The following is a 14,924-nucleotide window of genomic DNA, read 5'->3' on the forward strand; positions in this document are numbered from 1 at the left end:
TGTATTCAGTTCACTTTAGAGCAAGTGGATGGAAAAAACGCTCTTGTAATCTAAGATGGCATTTGTATAAGATGGCAAGTTTGTATGGCCCACTCCTAAGGCAGTGTTGTCCAAAGATAAGAGGGGGAAAAGCAGGAGAAGAAAACCTAGTGTTGTCTTTTTGAAATGTGACTACTCCTTGAGAGAGCTTCCTAGTACACTCAATATCTATCTGGAAAACTATACTGGTATGTAAGTATTAAATTAAATTGACCTCTTCATAGTCATTTTACAATTTCCTATGACTTTAATGAGGAAAGCTAGAAATGTAATATGCTGAAAGTATTTTCACCCTGCTAGGAGAAAAAAAAAAAGTGAGCTGTAAATAACTTTGCTTGTCTAATGGTCAGATCCACTGTCTGACATTCCTAGGACAATTTGAGGTAGTTTTTACTGATATCCGTTTAATTGGTAAGTGAAAAGGTTTGTTGAAGGAACTGAAACATGCAAAACGTTGATTGCTTGTAATGGGCTTTGAATACCTACTATTGAGTGTTCCTCCATTGTAGAAGTATGAACAAGAGAGAGCTTAATATGTATTAAATAAGTAACTGTTGAAAGAAACAATGAATGCCTGTATACCTTTTGTTTCTAATACCTTCCTAGATACTTAGGAATGTCTTATTAATATTCTCTAGCTCCATTGGATTTTGTTGTATTTCAAGCTGAAATATATTGATCTGATTTATGGTAGGTTGACTAGCTTGAGAGTGTTCCTTTTTAACAGACTCATGTTAATATTAAGCCATCTATTGACTATAGATAATAGATTTTTCTGTATAATAAAAGATTTCTTATTAGATTCTTTTCATGTCATGTAAAACTTCTCTGTGAAGGGCAATATACCATTTAGGAAATTACTGTTTCTGAGCCAATACTGAATTCCTGGGAAAAGTAGTGCTGCAGTAGAATTAGTGGTCCCAGGAACTTTACTTTCTACGTAAGAATTGTAGAGGATAAGTGGTCTGAAAAGTACAGTAGGATATTTGGGCTGCTTCAGTAAACTTGAATTCTTCAAAAAAGTAATTCTCTAGTGAGTTGTATGTGCCAATGGTGGATTTAGAAACTTAAAGGCAACCTGCCACGAAAGAGGAAAAGGGAAAATGGGCTTGTATCCTTTTTGTTCTTTGTACGAAGACAACCTGAAAGCCGGTGGTTGGGTTTAATTATTTTTTCTTTAACATTAGAAATTCAGGTCCTAACTAGTGAAATGGTAATATCACAAAAGTCAAGTGAGTAAATGTTAAGCAGCCGAAGTCTGGTCTCCACTACAAAGTTAGGTCCATGTAAACTTGGTTTGCATCAGCCTCGTTATGCATGTGTCTACACCAAAAGAAGGTGGAGGATTTGTATGTAACTGTTAAACTCTGTTTTGGCAATGCCTATTAAGCATGAGTGACTAACAACTGGGAGGAAGGCTTCTTTGTTAATGATTCAGCGCCCCCACTCTGTCGATTTAATGTGTGAGAGATGGCAATGAAAATCCTCTGAGATCCTGAGAGATCCTCCAGCAAAACTAGAGAAGACAGACTTGACAAGCCTGCTTTTCTCCTACCTGAAGTTCTCCATGTCCACCGAAGGTAGGACAAGAAGTAATCTGCTTAATCTATAGCCAGGGAAATTTAGGTTGGATATTAGGGGAAAAAATTGTCCAACCATAAGGATTGGTAACCTATCCTAGTACTTAACTAAGGAGGTTGTGGAATCCCCGTCATTGGAGGTTTTTAAGAACAGGTTAGACAAAACATCTGTCAGAGATGGTCTAAGTATACTTGGCCTTGCCCGAGGGAGTGAGAGAGGTGGATGGACTAGAGTACTAGATGACCTCTCGAGGTCCCTTCTAGTGCTACGTTTCTATGATATTTCTTAGGTAAAAACACATGCCAGGGACTCATTCTGGTCTATATTATAAAGCAAAAAAAGGAAACCAGTCCAATTATTTTAAAAAATCCATAGTAGGTCATCTGTAACGAGTTATAAAGCATTAGCAAACTCTTTGCTGATTTTTTTATTACATGTGTATTTGCACTTGATTCCATAACACTGAACAAATCTATTTTTTTTAAAGGGATTTTAAAATTATAAGATTTTAAAATATAATTAGAGATGAAAGTGAAGAAAAGAAGAGAGCCTATGCTTAGTCCTGTCTTCAAAGTCTATAAAGTCCTGCGTAAAGGTATAAAGTGAAGCACTGAAATTAAAAAAGCAAAAAGCTAGACGGTTTAATTACACTAATAGTTATAGCACATTTTGTATTCAGTTCTATCCATGGGGTTTTCCATTTTACCAACTTTAGGCTGCACAATTAGTCAGACTCTATTTGCTACTAAATACTTTAGTGTATATTTATCTATTGTCTGAGTGCAAAATAATTTGTGGAGCTGAGCTGAAGGGTGAGAACAGCATGTACCCAAGGAACAATTAATTATTGCTCTTATGTCTGTAGACAGTCAATATGTTTTATTATGTTCCTATGATTTTTCTCTCTCCTTCCCAATCATATTTCCACCCCCTCTCTCTTTCTCTCCCTGCCTGTAAAGCTCCTTGTTTCTCCTCTCACTTCCCAGTCACTGTTTTTGTTGTAGTTGACTAACTAACTTTACTTGAACAGCAGGGTATGGTCTACTCTGAACCTCTCTCAATATTATCACAGGAAAGGGAGTGGAAAGCTCAATTTGTGTGTATGTATGTGTGTTTTGGATTGCATCAGACAGTTTGCTCTACTGGTTCAACTACATCAATTGGTAGTGTTCAGCGTTACATAGCACAAAAATTTTGTAATGTGACTAGTTTTTAACAGATACAAATCCAAGTTTCTAAAATCCTATATTTATAACTGTAATGCTGACCCACACACAGAGGCATCGGCAGTGGGATCAAACCTGAGGCTTCTGGAGCTAAATGCATTAGCCTGTACTTCATGAGCTAAAAGACACATCCCTGTTAGCCAGGGTTGTAATAGGCTCATCAATCTCTAGCTGGCCTAGCCACCACTAGAGGGGGACAAAGTGTCACTCCAAGCAAGCAGTGGGTTACATAACCAATTATGCCAACACTATCTACACTAACATTAGAGTCTACATTACCCTTCTTGATATAATGCCACTTCTATAAATGTGCTTGATGCTCCCTTTTATATTTCTTTATAAATATAGGCACTGCTCCTGCAAACACTTAAACATGCTTGTAGTAGGGGAGTGGCTTCCTTGAGCACAACCTTGGTGGCCAGAGGGAACTCTGCAGCACCGTGCAGTTTCCTCTATGTCCGTGAATCACTATTTAACGGAGCCTTCTGGAAAAGCACGTATCAATTTACAGGCTCTTACCTTAGAGCCCAGACAAAATGTAAAAGTCCCAAAATAAAGTCTCTGAGTTCCAACAGCAGCTCTTTCTTCTATAAGGCCTCAGAGTTACTCAATGTTTCTCCCAGGCCTCCCTGACTGGAGAGCTTTGTAATCCCTTTCTTCTGTTTGTTCAGTCCCTCTCTCTCAAGTGTTTCTTCTCTGTCTCTTTAGAACTTGGTGCTGCTCTTTTATAAGGGAATCACCTGACCCTATCAGATGTGTCTGCTTAGTAACTAGCGTTGGCTGGCCCCAGGCCTCTAGCCCTTAAATGGGCAAGCTACTATGTTACACAGCTATATTGCCAACCCCAAATGCTCAAAAAGCATGAGATCAGCCCCACCCCCCAATGTGAGATTTTAAAAAAATAATAGATATTGGATTCTTATTATTTGCCTTCTGGTTTTTGAGCTTTTAGGGTATACTTGCTTCAGGTTTTCAGGCTTTTCTCAACAACCATGAAGGCTAGCTAGAAGCTTACTTTAAAAAAAAAAAAAAAGAAAGAAAGCTGAGATTCTGGTGTAATATCATGATTCCAGCAGCTGGAGCTTTTAGCTGGGGCTAAAATAATGAGACTTGTGTTTAAAATAGAGTTGGTAACATTAAGTATGTGAGTAAACCCACATGCATAAGTGTTTATAGCATTGGGCCTTAATGCTTTATAGCAGCACATTAGTGCCATGAATGCAGGGGACTGGACTAGATGACCTCTCGAGGTCCCTTCCAGTCCTATGATTCTATGATTCAGGTACTCATAGGAGGTACTCAACGGACTAGCAATTTGGAGGAAAAATGTCTTACTCCAGCAAACATGATGTACACTGTTGTATGCAGGCAGCATGGCTAAAGGTTGTTTCCTTAACATATTGCACCTGACAGAATGGCTACAGATGAGGAGTTAAGTACAGTCTCACACTATCACCCTACATTGCCTCACACAGAGACAATCTGGAGGCATTCAGAGTGTGTTTTGATGAAGCAAGAAAATTTGCCAAGGTTTGCAGAGGAGGTAGGTAGGTTTGAAATTATAGATTGCAACTTGCTCTAATTATTGATTAGCATAATTTAGGGTGGATTCTCTGTTAGATAATATAACCTGATCTTCTTTTATCTCCCCAAGAAGCCAGGATTCTGAGAATGAAACTATTGCTCCAGATTTAAAAAATGCTGAGCACCCAGGAGTTCTCACTGAAGTCCATGGGAGCTACTGTTGGGATGGTGCCAAATTGGTGTGGCCATACTGAATGAATGGTGAGAGCATAACTTGACATGACTTAAACATGGCTGAATGGCTGCAGAGGATCCTGGGAGCAGGTTCCCTTGAAGCAGACACAAATTTGATAAAGAACTGGCAAAGTCTGAGTGTACAATCGATTATTGAACCTATTGGTCAGCAAATATGGGCCCATGAAAAAGTAAATATCACATGTATAAAGTTCCAGCATAGAGCACAGGTCGACCTAGTTATAGTGACCTTACAGCAAGGACATCATGCAGAGAGCCAGAGTGAATGATTGATGAGTGAGTAAACATGGGGTGATCTTCATTTGGTACCACACCCCCCCACCCCCTTCTATAACACTAATTAGTAAAATTTAGTAACCATACACCCACTGGGTATTCTTTTAAGACATGTGACTCCTTTAAGGAAAGAGAGTATAAGAATCAAGCAAAGTAAATTACTGTGGTTGGGATTCCTTAATTGATGCTTGAAGAAGCAACGCTGCTAGACAGAGTAGCCAAAACTCTGCTCCATAGGCTCAAGTAGGACTGTGAACCACAGAGGTGTCAAGGCAACCAAGGCCTTGCCTCGATGGAATCTGAGACAGACCAGAGGACTGAGAAGAACAGACCAGGAGGGAAAAAGCCGTCTATAAAATTGGTAACCATCTTCTCTGTTTTCCAAGCAGGAACTGCATGAGGCTAGCACAGGGCCTGTTTGTGTATGTTTGTGAAAGAGAGACTCGTTAAGAGGAATGTATAGCTCTTAATGTCTAACATAAGAGTTATGTGCTTAATATAACCCTTTACTGCTTGTGTAATTCCTTCTCAATGAACTGCTGCGTATTGCAGATAACTACTGTGGACCTTTTTCACTGGTATGACAGTAATCTGCTCCACTGGGTGCCAGTAAAGATCCATTTATGGGGTAGTAGCGCCCCCTGTTGTCAACATTTGGTAGCAGAGGATGGTTTACTGTCGTGTCTAAGTGAATAAGTCTTTAAACCGAATCAAACTGTGTCTAAACTGGTTGCCCGTTAAGTGCTTGGTATCTTGAATCATTGGTGTTAACCAACTAATTTGAATATTGTTCTGACTTTTATATTAATTATAGCTCAGGGGCCAGATTTAGTTATAGTACGAAGAGAGGGAAATATAGCAGTGAGTGGGGTTGCATTGGTCATTACTAGAGTCGATGATGTTTCACAAACACAGAGAGAGAAGGGTCATTGTACCGTGGGACAAGGGAGACATCCCGAAGTCCCTGGGTATGGTTTAGAGGTGCTTATTGAGACAGGCATGTGAAGAGCTGATCCATGGTTGCCAAATGCTGTTCTGTCCCGTACAAGGCAGGGTGTTTGAATGAAATGCTGTTAAAATATCAGACATGTGGCACTCCTATTTCTAAAAAGGAACAAATAACAAATGTTGCTGTTTGGTTTATGTATCAGGCTGTGAATAGGTTTGCAGAGGAGCGTGAGATTTGGAAACAGGAGAAGGAAAGTTTGCAACAGAAGCTGAGATTACAAAGTGAGGGGATGAAAAGAGATTTTCAAACTGGTCTGACGCAAAACGTAACAAATGTCCAGCAGATAGCTGCTTTAACTCAAACTTGTCAGGAATTGGAATGTGATATGGATGCACAAATGCAGGAAGAACAAAAGTATAAATTGGAGGCAAAACGATATGAAGGGGCTGTTTCAGTTTTAACTGAACAGGCTACAAAGCCACCTGGAAAAGAGAATCATAAGAAATGCATTGAAGTGATTAATAAGCTGGAGTCTGCTTTGGTGACTAGAAAAACTATTTGCAGCATGGCTTTTGATCATAATCCCTGGAATGATGAGGATTGGGAAAATGTTGTGAAGGAGTGGCAGAGGGAAAAAGCACAAGAGAAGGAGGAGGAATATGTAAAGCCAAGTGCCCCTCCACCTCCATATGAATGTATGAAAGAGGAAAAGAATGGCAAAAGGGTGTGTATGTCATTACGGTCTGGCAAAAAGTATGGGAGTGAAGCAGCAAGTGATTAGAAAACAGATATAGAGCTAAATACAATACTGATGGTATGATCAGTACTGAAGGATCAAGAAGGGAGTTTGGTGTTTGAACTCCTGGATGAGGAAGATGAGCCTGTTGAATCAGGGGACGAAATGGAAAGACAGCCAGCAGTGGTGGTTCAAATACAGTAACTCCTCACTTAAAGTCGTCCCAGTTAACGTTTCGTTGTTACATTGCTGATCAATTAGGGAACATGCTCATTTAAAGTTGTGCAATGCTCCCTTCTAATGTCGTTTGGCAGCCACCTGCTTTGTCCACTGCTTGCAGGAAGAGCAGCCCGTTGCAGCTAGCTGGTGGGGGCTTGGAACCAGGGTGGACCAGCAGCCCCCTATCAGCTCCCCCTATCAGCTCCCTGCTCCCCTAAGTTCCCTGTGCAGCAGCTGCCCAGCAGCTATCAATTGCCGGCAGTTCAGCTGTCCTTCCCCCCACTGCCATGTGGTGCTCCTGCCTTCTGCCTTGGAGCTGCTCCCCAAGACTCCTGCTTGCTGTGCGGAGGGGGAGGGGAGAAAGAGAGGGGGGCTGTCAGGGTGTCCCCCTCTCCCCAGCTCCTGCACCCCGCTTACCCCATCTTCCATAGAGCAGGGCGGACACACGACGGGGCTCAGGGCTCAAGACGGAGGGAGCTTGCTGGCAGCAGCTGCGATCTCAGCAAGCTGATCTAATTAACAAGGCAGTTTTACTTAAGAGTAGGGTCAGGTACTTAAAGGGGAAATGCACATCTCTCTCTCACACACACAGTGTGTGTCTCTGTGTCTGTCTGCGATGCTGTCTCCCCTCCCTCCATTCCTGCTGCCTTGTAGAGTGTGAGGCCTGGTCTACACTAGGAGTTTATGTCGAATTTAGCACCGTTACATCGAATTAACTCTGCACCCGTCCACACCACGAAGCTATTTAGTTCGACATAGAGGTCTCTTAAATTCGACTTCTGTACTCCTCCCCAACGAGGGGAGTAGCGCTAAATTCGACATGGCCATGTCGAATTAGGCTAGGTGTGGATGGAAATCGACGGTAATAGCTCCGGGAGCTATCCCACAGTGCACCACTCTGTTGACGCTCTGGACAGCAGTCCGAGCTCGGATGCTCTGACCAGCCACACAGGAAAAGCCCCAGGAAAATTTGAATTCCTTTTCCTGTCTGGGCAGTTTGAATCTCATTTCCTGTTTGGACATCGTGGCGAGCTCAGCAGCACTGGCAACGATGCAGAGCTCTCCAGCAGAGATGGCCATGCAATCTCAGAATAGAAAGAGGGCCCCAGCATGGACTGATCGGGAAGTCTTGAATCTGATCGCTGTGTGGGGCGATGAGTCCGTGCTTTCCGAGCTGCGATCGAAAAGACGGAATGCAAAGATCTACGAGAAGATCTCTAAAGCCATGGCAGAGAGAGGATACAGCCGGGATGCAACGCAGTGCCGCGTGAAAATCAAGGAGCTGAGACAAGGCTACCAGAAGACCAAAGAGGCAAACGGACGCTCCGGATCCCAGTCCCAGACATCCCGTTTCTACGAGGCACTGCATTCCATCCTAGGTGCGGCCGCCACCACTACCCCACCACTGACTGTGGACTCTGAGGATGGGATATTGTCTACGGCCGCTTCCTCGGAGATGTTAGCGGACGGGGAAGATGAGGAAGGAGATGAGGAGGACGAGGCAGTCGACAGCGCTTACAACGCTGATTTCCCCAACAGCCAGGATCTCTTCATCACCCTTACAGAGATCCCCTACCAACCGTCCCCAGGCGTTAACCCGGACACAGAATCAGGGGAAGGATCAGTCAGTAAGTGTTTTAAACATGTAAACATTTATTTTTAACAGAACAGGAATATTAACAATGGGTTTTTCATGATTAGTTTGCCCTAGACGCTTCACGTTTCAGTCCTTGGCAGTGCAACTACTGAAAAAAAATCTAACAATGTCCAGTTTAGCATGATTGTTTTGCCCTAGGCCCTCTACTGTTTAGTCCCTGCCAGTGCAGCTACAGTAAAATCCGGTCTATATGTCCGGGGATAGAGCAGAAATCCTCCTGGGACATCTCCACGAAGCTCTCCTGGAGGTAATTGGAAAGCCTTTGCATCAGATTCCTGGGGAGAGCGGCCTTCGTGGTACGAAACGTTTCCGCGCCAGGAGACAAGCAAGTACTCCGGGATCATTGCCTTGCAGAGCATGGCGGCATACGGCCCTGGTCTTTGCATGCTTTCCCGAAGCATCCTTTCTTTCTCCGTCTCTGAAATCCTCATCAGAGTGATGTCGCTCATGGTGACCTGCTTTGAATTAGGTAGGGGAATGTTAGTATTGGGACTGCTTGCCTGTTCCTTTACAGAACTGTAACCGGCGGTTTACAGCCACGCGGTGGAGGCGGGAGAGGGGCAGCATACAGGGATCTTTCCCTGGGACAGCCGCGAGGGGGTGGGACAGGGGCAGAGTTCATGCTTGCCGGATTGCTGGCAGCAGGGACTGGCATTGCTTTGAACGTGAAAGGAGGCCAGTGCTATTATTAAAGTTTTAAGCAGCCACAAGTCTACGGCTTACCATGTCGGCCTGCTACACAAATTCCGCTGTCCTGCCCCGCTTCTCTGATCTGCACTGCAAGACCCCAGGCACTGAATGCGAAGGCCGAAAATTCGACCTTGTCCTGAGTGCGCATGTGATAGGTGCTGTGCATGGTCTTGTTCACAGAGAAAGACTATGTTCTTTGTTCACAACTAAATTTATCTTTCTGAGGAATTCACTCCCTTTTTCCCATCCCACAGCTGTGATCCCGACCTAGCCTGGCATCACACTTCCAGAGGCTAGCGCAGATTAGGCGTAGGAAGAAGAGGACACGGGAGGACATGTTCTCGGAACTTATGGGCTGCTCCCGAGCCCAGGCAGCCCAGCAGACCCAGTGGAGGGAGAACTTGTCCCAAATGCACCGATCACACATGGAACGGGAGGAGAGGTGGTGGCAGGAAGACCAGCAGGCGACTCAAACGCTGCTTGGACTAATGAGGGAGCAAACGGACACGCTCCGGTGCCTTGTCGATGTTCTGCAGGACCGGAGGCAGGAGGACAGAGCCCCGCTGCAGTCTATCTCTAACTGCCCTCCCCCGCCACAAAGTCCCATACCCCCCTCACCCAAAGTCCCAAGGAGGGGCGGCAGAGTCCGTGAAAACTCTCACTCCACCCCTGCAGACTGCTCAAGTACCAGAAGACTCTCATTCCCCAAAATTTGATAAGTCCTTTCCTTCCCGCCTCACCCAAGCCCCCATCTCAGTTTCATCCCCCAGTTTCATGTGTAGTTGCTAATAAAAAATACGTTTCTGTTAATTACTGTTTCCATCATGTTCTTTTAGAGGAGAGTCTGTCTGAAGGGGGGGAAGGGGGTTGGTAATTGGACAGGACAGTCACCTTTACCAGGGTACAGAGGCGGGGGGCAGGTTCAGCAGCAGGGCACACACACATTGCAGTCACTAGTTACCCTGGTCAGTCTGGGAGGTGGTTTTCATGTTCTGTGTGTGTGTGTGGGGGGGCTATGTGACTTTGTGGCGGGGGAGGGCGGTTAGAGATCTTATGCAGAGGTCCTTATCCTGGATCACAGAGCCACGCAGCAGGGGCTCTGTAACCGTCCTCCCCCTGCCACAAAGTCACATAGCCCCCACACACAGAGTCCCGAACAGGAGGGGTGGCAGGCTCCGTTGAAACAACCAGTCCGCCACTGCGTAGCCTGTCATTCCTGGAGTTTAGAAGCGTCCTTTGCATCACTACACTACACCCGCTCCCCACCACAGTCTGTGTCCCAGGTTCAACACTTTACCGAGAAAAGAGTAATAAAGAAAATGGTGTTCGTTAACAAAATTCAAGTGATTTTATTTTTAAACATGTGTTGGAAGGGGGGGAACGGGGTATGTAACTGGAGAGGATAGTGAACATTAACCGGGTAAAGAAACAGGGGAAGGTTCAGCTTCTCTGTAAACAAACTTAATAGTCACAGGTTACCCTGCTCACTCAGGAACCTAGCTTTCAAAACCTCCCGGATGCACAGCACATCCCGCTGGGCTCTTCTAATCGCCCGGCTGTCTGGCTGGGCGTAATCAGCAGCCAGGCTATTTGCCTCAACCTCCCACCCTGCCATAAAGGTCTCCCCCTTGCTCTCACACAGATTGTGGAGCACACAGCAAGCTGCAATAACAATGGGGATATTGGTTTCGCTGAGATCACAGCGAGTCAGTAAGGTTCTCCATCTCCCCTTGAGACGTCCAAAAGCACACTCCACCACCATTCTGCACTTGCTCAGACGGTAGTTGAAGAGTTCTTTTTCACTGTCCAGGGCTCCAGTATAGGGCTTCATGAGCCAGGGCATTAGCGGGTAGGCTGGGTCCCCGAGGATGACTATAGGCATCTCCACATCCCCAAGAGTTATTTTGTGGTCCGGGAAGTAAATACCTTCCTGCAGCCGTCTAAACAGACCAGAGTTCCTGAAAACACGAGCGTCATGAACCTTGCCCGGCCATCCGACGTTGATGTTTGTAAAACGTCCCCTATGGTCCACCAGTGCTTGCAGCACCATTGAAAAGTAGCCCTTTCGGTTAATATACTGGCTGGCCTGGTGGTCCGGTCCCAGGATAGGGATGTGAGTTCCATCTATAGCCCCACCGCAGTTTGGGAATCCCATCGCGGCGAAGCCATCTATGATGACCTGCACGTTTCCCAGGGTCACTACCTTTGAGAGCAGTAGCTCAACGATTGCGTTGGCTACTTGCATCACAACAACCCCCACGGTAGATTTGCCCACGCCAAAGTGGTTCGCAACTGACCGGTAGCTGTCCGGCGTTGCAAGCTTCCAGAGGGCTATGGCCACTCGCTTCTGGACAGTCAGGGCTGCTCGCATCCGGGTGTCATTGCGCTTCAGGGCAGGGGACAGCAACTCACAAAGTTCCAGGAAAGTTCCCTTCCGCATCCGAAAGTTTCGCAGCCACTGTGATTCATCCCAGACCTGCAGCACTATGCGGTCCCACCAGTCCGTGCTTGTTTCCCAGGCCCAGAATCGCCGTTCCACAACATCAACATGACCCATTGCCACCATGATGTCCTCAGCGCGGGGTCCCGTGCTTTGTGACAGGTCTGTGCCACTCTCAGACTTCAGGTCCTCACCGCGCTGCCGTAGCCTCCTCGCCCGATTTCTCAGCATCTGCCTCTGGGAAAGGTGGATGATAAGCTGTGAGGTGTTGACAACGGCCATAACTGCAGCGATGGTCGCAGCGGGCTCCATGCTCGCAGTGCTGTGGCGTCCGCACTGTCACTGACCAGAAAAGTGCGCGAACTGATTTCCCGCCGGTGCTTTCAGGGAGGGAGGGCGGGAGTGACGGTTGGATGATGACAGTTACCCAAAAGCACCCTCGACACATTTTTTTCCCCAGAAGGCATTGGGGGCTCGACCCAGAATTCCAATGGGCAGCGGGGACTGCGGGAACTGTGGAATAGCTGCCCACAGTGCACCGCTTCCAATGTCGACGCTTGCCCCGTTAGTGTGGACTCACAAAGTCGAATTACTGTCCTTAGTGTGGACACACACGTTCGACTTTGTAATATCGATTCCACATATTCGATTTAAGTAAAATCGAACTACTCTCGTAGTGTAGACATACCCTGAGAGTTAACCCTTAATGGCTCAGCCAATTGCTAGTTCATCATTTAGCAGTAAGGCATTCCCTGGGAAATATCCCACCCTCTGACTTCTCCACCTCAACCAAGCTTCACAATCATCATCACTGTGTACCAGTATTAAATTGTTTGTTTAAAACTTATACTGTGTGTGTGTGTGTGTGTGTGTGTGTGTGTGTGTGTGTGTGTGTGTGTGTGTGTGTGTGTAAAACTAAAAATATAGTCTTTTGTCTGGTGAAAAAAAATTCCCTGGAACCTAACCCCCCATTTACATTAATTCTTATGGGGAAATTGGATTCGCTTAAAGTTGCATTTTTCAGGAACATAACTACAACGTTAAGTGAGGAGTTACTGTACCTAAATCCCCAGTCTATGTATTGGAAGAACTTGCCCGTTAACTGAAAGTGAAAAGTTGGCAAACTCCATCCCAGAGCCTTCACCCCAGACCCCCTCCCCCACCCAAACTCCCTCCCAGAGCCCAACCTCTCATCCCAACTCCCTCCCAGAGCCTGCACCCCAATCCCCTACCCCAGACCTCCTCCCCCACCCAAACTCCCTCCCAGAGTCTTAGGTGGGGGGGTGGAGTTTGGGGAGGCGGAGTTTGGGGGGTGGATTCTGGGCTGCATGAGTGACATTATTGGCCTGCTGGGAGGATTTGAGGAGTGGCACTGGCCCTAAGGTAAATTGAGTTTGAGACCCCTGCTCTAAAGGGAGCCATTTGGGCCCTTTGTCAAGTGTACAGGGGCTGATGCAAAGTGTCTGGATTTTTGAATTTCTGTGCGTTGTCTATAATTCTTGGAAGGCAGCAGAACTTTGAAATCATGAAGTCTGAAGCTTCTATTGATTTTCTCTCTCTTTTAGAATGTTTATGAAGTTATACACAATAAGCTGTGTTCATAAAATGTTAGGGTTTCACATTTCAGAGTCAGGTTTCATATCAGCTTATAGAAAAATCCATTTGCTGATTTACTGACACTTGATCAATAAAAAATATACAGATAACTTTCAAAATGATGTCCTACAAAAGTAAATTTTCATTGTTTTTTTTAAACAATATTTTAAAGAAAAAATATCCTATGTTCTGTGAGTACAATCTTTGAACTGGAAAATAATTGCAATTATAAATATGTTACTTCAATGTCAGACAGTCAAATAAGAAGTTGTAGTAGCATATATTTTTTACAATTCCATAAGTTTTTCTGCAAAACATTTAATAATAATGTTCTGAACTGCATCATCTGCAAAAGGAAAAACAATCAGAAACTCATAGTACCTGATGTTGAATTTTTTTTATATCTTCTCCCTAAGATATGTTTATTTTAGTCTAAGAGCCAGTTCCTGAGAAGCAATGACCACCTGCCATTCCCACTGAAGTTGATGGGAGTAGCAATTACTTAGCACTTTTAAGGATTTATTATTAGTATTTATTTACTTGAATTGTAAACATCTTGGAGCAGGGACTTTTTATTCTGTGTTTGTACAGTGACTAGCACAGTGGGGCCCTGGTTTATAATTAGGAGCTCACAGGCACTACAATAATACAAATAATAAATAACAATTATAGTAATAATATTTATGTGTATTGTGGTAGCATCTAGAGGCCAGGATCCCACTGTGCTAGGCATGATACAAACCTAGAACAAAGAGACTGTCCCTGCCCTGAAGAGATATGTATAAGGATGTCTTCGATAGAGGTCCACTAGAAAGATCATTATCGACTTAATCCCGCAAACTGTTGAGCTTCTGTCTCTCCTATGAAATCAAATAGTTTTCTATTCTTGTTTCTTTGGGTCTTTCACACATCAATAGAGGAGATAAAAACATTAAAAATAATGAAAAGTTATTGCAAAATCACAGAAATTGGCATGGGGACTCAGAGGTAAGTGTATCGTCTGAAACTACTTAACTTTTTTTAATTTGGGTATATTTCAGGTTTAGTATCTTTTATAATATTTTAATAAACCATTCCTTCTGTGGCTATCTTAATCACATACTGATGTGCATTTGAAAGATGCACAGTTAAGTGCCACACAGTCATTAGGGCATGTGATACTGTGTGATCTTTAAGTTTTGACTGGTTTATAGCAAGGCTTATACAGATAGGCAATAATAATTTGAATGTGTATAAAATATTTCTACTTGCTGTGCTTTATTTCACAATCTGATGCTATAATTTAAGACAAAAAAAACCTACAACTACAAAAACTGTTCTCTGCTCAATATTACACCCTATTTTAATTAACAAATTGGAATATTAACAAAAAAGGCAGTTCTTTTGGACAACTTGAACTTTGAATAGTTGCTAATCTTTGGGGCCGTGTTGCAAAAGCTGTTTTTTTGTTTAGTGCTGATCTGCTTCAGGTAGCATGCCTTTCTGTTTTATTTTATTACAAAGTACACCCTTTCATTTTCTGCTGTTCTGATGTCACCAGATTCTATTCATTATTGGCAGCAGGGAGACTATAGAATGAGGTGACAAGAGCACTGACTGTCACAAAGTCAAAATGAATTTTATGCATGTTAAAGAAAATCTTGCATTATTTCAAGTTTCTGTTGTTTTTGTTGTGCCAGTGTCACACACATGGGAACTGAGAAGTCAGATTAACCATGGAGACCTCAGGTTTAGGC

The sequence above is a fragment of the Emys orbicularis genome, chromosome 8 (genome assembly GCF_028017835.1).
Source record: "Emys orbicularis isolate rEmyOrb1 chromosome 8, rEmyOrb1.hap1, whole genome shotgun sequence".
In the NCBI taxonomy this organism is placed as follows: Eukaryota; Metazoa; Chordata; order Testudines; family Emydidae; genus Emys; species Emys orbicularis.